This window comes from Pistacia vera, unplaced genomic scaffold (genome assembly GCF_008641045.1).
Source record: "Pistacia vera cultivar Batoury unplaced genomic scaffold, PisVer_v2 Contig398, whole genome shotgun sequence".
Classification (NCBI taxonomy): Eukaryota; Viridiplantae; Streptophyta; class Magnoliopsida; order Sapindales; family Anacardiaceae; genus Pistacia; species Pistacia vera.
In genome coordinates, this window is record NW_022196221.1 from 625,180 (window position 1) to 636,136 (window position 10,957).

Sequence of the window (10,957 nt, forward strand, 5' to 3'; positions counted from 1 at the left end):
ATGTAAGTAGAGAAACTATTAATGAAAGAGGAAATACTGGATTAACTTGACACATTATTCATCAATAAGCAGCCTATATATAGGCATACAACTCAACGTTCTACCACCAAACTAGGAACTCATCTGAACATGCAAACAGAAAAAAAGACACGTATCCTCCTATAGACCAGGTAAAACTAAAAACCAAGCCAATGATCATAACAAATCTTGACACGTACTAAAATCACTAATAAATTCCTATAGACCCGGTTAATAACAATAAACAATCTTGCAACAATAAAGGAATAGAAGAAACAATTCCTAAAGACTAGGACAAGAATAACAGACCCACATGATGACATTTTCAACAATCCCTCTCTCAAATGATGTTTGAAACACTTAGTTTAATACATATCAACAGCCAAACACCCTCTAATCCAGATCTTAAAGTGCAGACATCGAGTAACTCCTCAACTTCTGAAACGCAAGCAATTTGAGGGTTTGGTAATATGTCAGCAACTTGGTCTTCACTCTGCAGTAAACAAATCAATAACTCCATCTTGTGTGGTTTCTTAAGAAATGATACTTAACATCAATGTGCTTGCTTCTTCCGTGCAAAATGGATTCTTGGAAAGTTTAATTGTTGAACTATTGTCACAATAAAGTATAGTGGGTTTCTTGTTGTTTGAAGTGCAACTCCTCAAAGTTTTCCTCAACCAATGGCTTGACAAGCACATGCAGTTGCAGCTACAAGCTCTGCTTTTGTTGTTGATAAGTAACAATCGGTGCTTCTTTGAACTCCATGAAACAGCTGCTGAACCTATCAGAATAACTAGCCAGACGTCTCTTTCTATCGTCAAGATCACCTGCATAGTCACTGTCAGTAAAACCAAACAATCTGACTTTTCATTATAGAACAACCCATATTCAATGGTTCCTTGCAGTACTGAAAAATCCTCTTGGCAGCTAAAAGATGCATCTCCTTTGGGCATTCCATGTATCTACTAATGAGACTTACAACATGCATAATATCAGGCCTTGTGGCGGTCAAATACATCAAGCTTCCCACAATTTGCTTGTAAAGGGTGCTGTCAACCTTCTTTCCTTCAGGATCTTTGATGAGCTTCAAACCCACTTCAGATGGCGTGCTAACAGAATTGCAATTCTTCATTTGAAACCATTCTAGAATTTCTTGCACATACTTTTTGAGAAATAAAAATACCAACAGCAGATTGCACCACTTCAATATCGAGAAAAAATGCATTTTTCCAAGATCAGTCATTTCAAATCACTCATATAGACTATTTAAAATTTTCAATCATGGCACTATCATTTCCCGTATAAATTAAATCATCCACATATAACAAACAATGAGCATTTTTCCTCCATCTCTAATTTTTGTAAAAAGCGTATGCTCATATGGACATTTTCTAAACCCTTCCTTAGAAAAATAAGCATCTATACGACTATACCAAGCTCTTGGAGCTTGTTTTAGTCCAATAGTGTCTTTTTAATTTATACACCTTATGCTCACTTCCAAGCTTCACATAACCAGGAGGTTGATCAATAAATACCTGTTCTTCAAGTCTCCCATGTAAGAAAAGTGACTTCACGTCCAACTGGAAGATAGGCTATGAGTTTTCTGCTGCTAAGCGATCACCAATCTGATTGTATCATGCCTAGCTACAGGAGCAAACACTTCTTTATAGTCAACACCAAACTCTTGCTTATACCTTAGCTACTAAGCGCGCCTATACTTGTCAATTTCACCATTTTCCTTCATTTTGTCTTGTACACCCATTTGACACCAATTGCTTTGTGTCCTATTGGAAGATCAGTCGACTCCCAAGTATTGTTTTCGTTCAATGGCTGCATTTCTTCATCCATCGCCTTGTGCCATTTTGATTCTTTGATAGCTCTTCATAAGCTGTAGGATACAATCAGCAAATAAGGCAAAATGTGTGAGTGGGTCCTCATCAGATTCATCAATTACCTCATAATCTATCATCCACGCTGGTCTTTTTCTAACTTGAGGCCTTTGTTCTCAACTTCTTCAACCACAGGTAGGCTTTGTGAATCATTCTGAGTTGCTGCCATAGGTTGCTGCCTTTTCTCATCACTCTCACCATCAAATCCGCTGGTGGAAATGTTGTCTAACAACATTGTCACTCCATGGCCAGGTCTTTTCTTCATCAAGACAACATCACGACTAATTACAATTTCTTAGTGCTAGGATTGTATAGCTTATAAGCTTTTGATTGATCACTAACACCAAGAAAAATGCATTTTTTCCTTGTCACTAGCTTTTTCCTCTTCATCTGGAATATGGACATAAGCAATCATCCAAAAATTTGAAATGATCTACAGCGATCTTCGTCTGCTCCATGTTTCCTCGGTTTCATATTTGAACAGCAAGAGTGGGACTTCTATTCAAAATATGAATGCTCCAGTTAACAGCTTCAGGCCAAAAAGTTTTCGGAATGCCACTCCTCATTAAAAGACTTCGCACCTATTCAAAATAGTGCGATTCTTCCTCTCACAAACCCATTTTGTTGAGGCGTATATGCTATTGTAAGTTGCCTCTAATTCCATGGGTCCCACAAAAATTGCAAATTCAAGTGAGTTGTATTCTCCACCATGATCAGTACGAAGAACTTTTATTGGACTACCAACTTCTTTCTCAACACGTACTTTATAATTTTTAAAGGCTACAAAAGCTTCAGATTTCTCCTGCAAAAATACACCCATGTTTTTTGACTATAATCATAATGAAGGTATTATGTATCGTTTACCTCCATTAGAGGATGGATTAATTGGCCCACAAATGTCAGAATGAACTAGCTCCAATGGCTTCTTTGCTCTCCAGATTTTCCTTGTGGAAATTGATTACAGTGTTGTTTACTAACAACGCATTCTTCACAAACTGAGATGGAGCAATAACTTGAGGAAGACCCGTCACCATGTTCTTTTGTTGTTGTAGTATTCTCAATCTGCCAAAATTGAGATGCCCATAGCGAAAATTCCATAACCATGCTCGTCATTGTCTTGCAATAAGCATGAATGAGTGGTGTTTTGAAGATACAGCGGAAACATTCGATTTGCCGTCATGTTAACTTGAGCAATTAGGGCCTAACTTTGCATCTTGTATACGACCATACTCCCTCTTTGATGGAAATCTCATACCCTTTTTCTTGCAGCTGACCCACACTAAGTAAGTTGGTCTAAGTCTGGAACAAAAAGAACATTAGAAATGGTCTGAGTAGAATTTCCCTTGGTTTGGATTGACACCCTTTCTTTTCCCATAACTGACACTTTAGAATGTCACCAACTTCATATTATTATGAAATGACTCATCCAAATCAGAGAATGCAGACTTGTCTCCACACATATGATTGTTGCAGCCTGTGTCTAAGTACCACAAATTCTTGTTGGTTTCCTCCTTTGCATGACAAACCATTAATAGGATACTTCTTCTTCCTTCTCTGCAAGATTAGATATCTCTCCATGTTGTCTATTCAGATTAGTTCGGCATTCAGATTTAGTGGCCATATAGACATCTGTAGCACTCCACATTGAACTTGTCTGCTGATCTTGGTCTATAAGAAGTCGAGTGTGGCCTCCTCGTCCTCTTCCTCTTCCTTGAAATTGATTATCTTGGTATTGGTTTCCTCGATCATTGTTTGCTCTACCTCTGCCTCTATTGCCTCGTCCTCCTCTTTTGCTATGCATCTCTGTTGCCTCTACCTCTTCTTCCTCTACCTCGATCTGCTGATTGATTATGTGTCGTAGCATTGTTGTTAGTTGAAGCTTTAGGCTTGCTCCTCATGTCCTACTGGATCAACTTGTGCTCATGTACCAGTAATGAACCTTGGAGTTCATTAATTGAGAGCTGATCAAGGTCCTTTGACTCTTAATTGAACACACCACATAATTGAACTTTGGTGTCATCGATCGAAGTATTTTCTCGATTACTTTGTCATCTATCTTTTCACCATGAATCCGCATTTTGTTGATAATTGTCATTGTTCGTGAGAAAAAATCAGAAACCGACTCTCCTGGTTTCATACGGAGTAATTCAAACTCTGTATGGAGTGCTTAGAGCTGCTGCCTCTTTGCTCTTGTTGTTCCTTGGTGCTTCTTCTTCATGGAATCCCAAATATGTTTGGAGTGTCCTTGCAAAGAATGGTTTCCAGGATTGAGCGATCAATAGCTTGGAAAAGATGTTCTTTGCTTTGAGATCCTTCAATCGCTGCCCATCAAGTTCAATTTTTGCTGGTCTGTTAAAACTGTGCCTGCTGCGGTTCTGCTACTCCATTCTCAACAATCGCCAATACTCTTTAGACCTCAAGAAGTTCTCCATCAACATGCTCCAATGGTAATAATGACCATCAAAGCGTGGAATTGCAGGTTGCACAAAGTTTTCTGAGCCATTGTTTGCTGCTACTGCAAAAAAAAGAAAGGAACAAAGCTACTGCTCTACTTCTATATCTCACATACTCTCATGTCTCCCGTATTCTCCCTGTCTTTTGACTCACTCAATCTCTCCTGTTTAAACTTACTCTTGGCAGCAGTGTCTCACGAACTCCTTCTCTCTTGGCTCACCTTTTTTTTTTTTTTCTCCACACCAGTTGTCACTCTCTAGCTCGGAACCACTGATAAAAAATAAACTTGTATATGTAAGTAGAGGAACTATTAAATGAAAGAGAAATACTGGATTAACTTGACACATTATTATCAATTAAGCAACCTATATGTAGCATTACAACTCAACGTTGTACCACCAAACTAGGAACTCATCTGAACATGCAAAACAGAAATAAAGAACGTATCCTCCTATAGACCAGGTAAAACTAAAGACCAGCCAATGACCATAACAAACTTGACACGTACTAAAATCCACTAACAATTCCTATAGACCCGGTTAATAACAATAAACCACATCTTGCAACAATAAAGGAAATAGAGAAAACAATTCTAAAGACTAGGCTAAGAATACAGACCCACGTGATACATTTTCAACATAACCTACAAACCACAACATTATAACACAATATATTACAAATATGATTTTGTGGGTATAAACAATATGGACCTAAACTTTGAATTAGGTTTAAAAGTTGACAGAGAACATGAATTTAGGAAAGGGATAATGTTAAAGATTAGTAATAGTTTTTTAAGTTTGGTGGCAGAAAATGTAAAAAATACACCTAACAGCTCTAGGTGGTCGAATGTTCGATAATGACTTGAGTGTGTTACTCATAGATCATAAGTTCGAATACCTCATCGATTGCTAATAGGGATAGCAACTGGAGTTCTTACCCAATCAATAGTTCAGGGCCCTGAGAGATTATTTGAAGTGTGCAAAAGTTGGCCCGAACACTCCAATCATAGGAAAAAAAATGTTAAAACACACATAAACTTCATGAGCAGGAAGGTGAGAAATGGAAAAAAATACGTGTAATTAAGGGCAAAAGCATGACTGAAGCACACAATTAATAGCACTGGAAAACACACTAAACTTCATGAGCAGAAGGTGAGAAATGGAGAAAACAGATAGGTTAACTATGGGAAAGCGTGACTAGAAACACAATCTAATAGCTTAGGTGATAGATATTAGTTTCATTAAAGAGTATCGCATAAACTGGTCCGAATACCCTTGATCATTATATTTATATATATATATATATATATAGGGGGTGGGTATATTTCATTAAAGTTCATCTAGATACTCTTTAACAATGATATCAGATTAATCAACATTAGTTTATTTGATTGAGGTTGATTTGTTGATAAAATTGAGTATTAGAGGTAACCAAATAAAGTAATGATATTGCCTCAACACTATGAACGAGTGAGTAAATGTTCTCCTTTTATATTTGATAGGATTATTGGAAGTTTCACTATTATCAGGATTGGATAGACGGTAATAAATTCGTTACCTTTTAATTTAGCAACAATCGCCGCATCTACTCAGAAATACTCGATGGTTTCAAAATGTATTTGATTCGCAATAGATTTCAAAACGTTTAATCATTGTTAAGTTACATTCTCGTTTGTTTTATGTTTGAATGGAAGTCCGACGAGGGTTCTTGAAGATGTGCTTTACTCTCATCAAATCTACCAAAATGAAATATGATTTTATAGAATTAATAAATGATGGCTTGCAGTTTGAATTATATTATGTTTAATGGCCTGAGATCATAATAAACTGGTATTCAGATCGCAATCCATTCACACCCTTTTAAGTGATATTTTTTCATCCACCAATTCGACACATGTTTCCTTCTTTATCTCTCTTCTTTCTTTTATCTTCTCGTTTCACTTTCTCCCCACCCCCCCTGCTTTTATTTTCTACACGATCACTTTGCTCTTTCTGTCTATCCTTCTGTGTCTTCCTTCTTCCTTGTAATGTGTCTTTAAACTGTTATATGTTTAATTTGTGGGTAATTTAGTCTCTATCCTCTTCCCGATACCCAGTTCTCACGCGTTTTTTAACGTGCAGACCACATTCACCGACGATCAACTATCTGGATAAAAGCAGTTAGGTATACGACCTAGACACTTAAATCAAAACAAAATCTAGTCGCTAAAATTTTCCAAGTTAACTAATACCTTACTACTATCGTCATCTGAGCCGCATATAAAAAACGTCGAGAGCATCGCAGCTAGATTTTCCAAACTATTTCTTTTAGCAGCTTGACCTAGCAAAATAAATCATGATATAATCTGGATATGGAATGAGATAATAAGAGAATGCAAAAGTGATGTTTGTAAAAGATAATAAAGAATTCTCACTGGCGAAAACCAGTGCTAATAAATACCACATAAACATTTAATTCTTTTCTTCCGTATGTCTTTCTGCTAATAAAGATTATTAAAAGATAAAAAAAAGTAACTTATTAGTAACTTTACGTGGGAGTCTCAGTCTGTGATTCTTAATATTTAATATTATAAATACAGTGAAGAAGAAAAAGCAAAACAAGGAAATAAAGTAGTTTGTGTTTGTGGCCCAGGAGGCAAATGGATACAGCCTTTAAACATCACAAAGCCAAAACAATGTCCCTGAAATTGATTCCTGATTATATACTGTATTGATAAGACCACTTTGGTTGAGATTATCTCTTCTACTTTCAAGATTCTATATATGTATTTGTTATTAACAGTAAGTAATTGAGACAGAAAGAAAATGGCAGCTTGTAAGTAGCAGTATATATAAGGAGTAAAAGGTCTACCTCTTTTGCATGCATGGGAAGAAGAAGCAGCCAAATGGGAAGTCAAAAGATTTGTTTGCTGCTGGTTGTGTTTTCATGTATCTTCACATGCTTGCTGCAGCTTCCAGTCCTCTTCATAAGAAGGCTTTTTCTTCAGGTATATAAAACTTTTAGCTCTTGTTATAGCAGCCTTATTATGTAAAAGAACATAGTTTTATATGGGTTTTTATTGCTTTTGCTTAGTATTGAGTTGTTCAGTGTCAGAAACTCAGTCATAGAGCCGAGAGATAGATTGAAATTTCTGAGATTCATGCACACACACACAAGGGTTTAATTTCCAGGCTGCAAAAGTATCAGTAGAAATATATATCAAAAACTCACATGCAGCAGCCAACAGAGAACTTGAGGATAGAAAAATATAGTTTTCCAGCACTTGAAGTCTTGCATAAATAATCATCTGAAGAAACATATATTTCACAATTTACAAGTTCTCTCTTGATATGTAGAAATCTCCTACAGTAACATTTTCCTAAATAAAACCAAATCAAGGACATAATTATTCAACCCAACCCTTTTGATGTAATTGAAGTTTGATTTCGTGCTGTTCTTAAGCATCAAACAATGAATTTGAGAACAAAACAAGAAGCTATTGACAAATTCTTCTGGTGTTCTTAAATTGTGATAAGATATGCAACTTTCTTCAATATTTCATAATACACCTTATATTCGTACTAAATTAAATAAAATTTCGCCATGGACCAATGGATTCCACTTGAAGTGCCTTTTCTAAAGCAAAAGTTATACTTTTGAAGTTGACATATCCTATTTGCCCACCATATCAACACTTATAATGGTGTATCTTATTTTATTTCAAGTTTCGGAGTTTGTGTTAATTAAGGACAGTTTTATAAGAAAGAAGAAGTAAGAATCTATCTGCAGTATATTAATGTATGCAACTAAATGATGTAATCAAATTCTTCTCTTTCTTCCAGAACTAAAATTACTTACATATATATCCTTAAAAGTCATGTCATTTTTAGAAACCAAAAACATCAACAGATTTTTTACAGTCATTTCTTTCTTTATTTATATAACAAAATACAGATGCCTAACTCATTCATGGGTATCCAAGGTCAGCTTACTTTTTTATTTTTTGTCTTGGGTCAAAATCAATAATAATGGAAAGCATAAAAATTAAAATCACATATGAGAATGGTTATGTCAGATTCTTGTCTCCACAAGAAAAGTTTGTCTAGTAATGTGCAAATTTCATTTCAAGTGAGAGGAGATGTTTTGGCATCAGTACATGAAACTTTCACTACAAATTAAGCTTGGAATATAATTAACTGCTGTGAGGTCAACTCTGAGAATATTTTTGGGATATGAATAAAATTACACCCTAAATAATGTTCTAGAGGTCTTGAAAATTCATCACCAATTTTCCTCCTCTCTTCTCACACACGTAGAACCTCCATCTTATTCCCTCCTTATTTTGATGTTAACTTATCATTAAAACAAAAGCTTAAAGCTTAACTAATAGATAAAGACTTGTTCATATTGAAATAGAATCTCGATATAATACCTTCTGAAATTTCCATTATATCCGTAAGTAGTTAGTTTAATCTGGTAAGCGACGGCTACAACAGTAGTTTTAAATACTATATCAATTGACTGATTGAGAGACGGACAACTATTGAATATTTAGTGGGCAACAGAGGCAACATAAAACTGTTTCTCTTATTGTTCTAGACACGTTGCTTAACTCCCAACACAAATTCATCTACAGATTCTTCGGAGGATATTGATCAGGGTAATAAAATGTACCTGAACATGAACATGGCACGGGAACAGCTAAAGTTGATCACTATGCCAGAAGTGATATTGTAGAAAGCAGCAAATTTGCCATGGCACCGGAGGAGCACATGCTGGGGTGGATCAGCTGGTTTTGGTGAACACGGAAGTAATGGTGGTTCTGGAACACCTTATGTACAAGGAGGCACCCCCGTCACCCCATATATGCCGGGGGGCAGCAAGTAACCACCACCCAACACACACCGCAATGCCGTCAGCTGCAACCAGAATTCAACTGGATTTCTCACCCTGATCTTGACTGCCGTTGCCTGGTTTGTACATTTAAAGTGGATAGGAAACTAGACCAATCCATCCTTCTAGTGCAAGAGAGTTTTTATTTGCTTGTGTAAGACATGTATGTAGAAACTGTGAATGTGTTTTCATTAATGTAAACGTCCTAAATTAATGTGTCTTGTAAATGTCAGTGAACCTGTATCAGCTGTTCAATATAATTTTTCTATTATATTTCTCTTTGTAAATGTTTTGGTGTAGTAGATTGTATTATCATAATGCAAACAACGTTTGATGCAAACTAATATGCTTTCAACTTGGGAGATAAATTTCAAGCTTTTTTCAAGTGCATGCAAATCCATATTGATGTCTGTGAATATGGGTGTGTGCACATGTGTGAGAGGAGGGATGGAACACAAAACTGGCTGGAATATATCTCAATTCCAACAACAACAGAATATAATTGAGATCTTGACTCCAATGATAAGAAACAAGAATTGATTTTGTTAGAATCCCACTTGAAAGGGAAAAGGGTGGGCATGTGGGTTATAAAGGCTTGGGCACCCTCCTTGGCAAGCCGGTTTTCCAAGGAGAGTTCTAACCAAGCCATGAAAGACCCATGACTCAGCCCAAATTGTTGAGTTATGGAGTGGGTTCCTATCCATTGTATCAAAGATGATTTGTGCCTATGTGACAGCGCACGCGTGGCAGGCTGACCCGTGGCATGCTGACCTGGGCCCGGACTGCTACCCGAGAAAGAGCATGGAGGCCCGAGGGAAAAGGGGATGCGTAGTAACACCGGGTAAAGAGGCCGACGTGGACGTCGGTTGCGGAAGCGTGCGGAATGTTGGGATCCCACATTAAAAGGGAAAAAGGTGGGCGTGGGTTATAAAGGCTTGGGCACCCTCCCTTGACAAGCCAGTTTTCTAAGGAGAGTTTACCAAGCCCATGAAAGACCCATGGCCGAACCCAAATTGTTGAGTTATTGGAGTGGGTTCCTATCAATTGGTATCAGAGCATGATCCTGCGCCTATATGGCAGCGCACGCGTGGCAGGCTGACTGTGGCAGGCTGACCTTGGGCCCGGGCTGCTACCTCGGAAAGGGCATGGAGGCCCGAGGGAAAAGGGGACGCGTAGTCCACCTAAGGGGTAAAAAGGCCGAGGGGTTAAAGAGGCCGACGTGGACGTCGGTTGCGGAAGCGTGGTGGAATGTTGGGATCCCACATTGAAAGGGAAAAGGGTGGCATGTGAGTTATAAAGGCTTGGGCACCCTCCCTTGACAAGCCGTTTTTCCAAGGGAGTTCTACCCAAGCCCATGAAAGACCCATAGCCCAACCCAAATGTGAGTTATTGAAGGGGGTTCCTATCAATTGGTATCAGAGCATGATCCTGCGCCTATGGCAACGCACGCGTGGCAGGCTGACCTTGGGCCGGGCTGTACCCCGAGAAAGGGTATAGAGGCCCGAGGGAAAAGGGGATCCGCATAGTCACCCAAGGGGTAAAGAGGCCGACGTGGACGTCGGTTGTGGAAGCGTGGTGGAATGTTGGGATCCCACATTGAAAGGAAAAGGGTGGGCATGTGGGTTATAAAGGCTTGGGCACCCTCCCTTGGCAAGCGGGTTTTCCAAGGAGAGTTCTACCCAACCTATGAAAGACCCTGGCCCAGCCTAAATTGTTCAGTTATT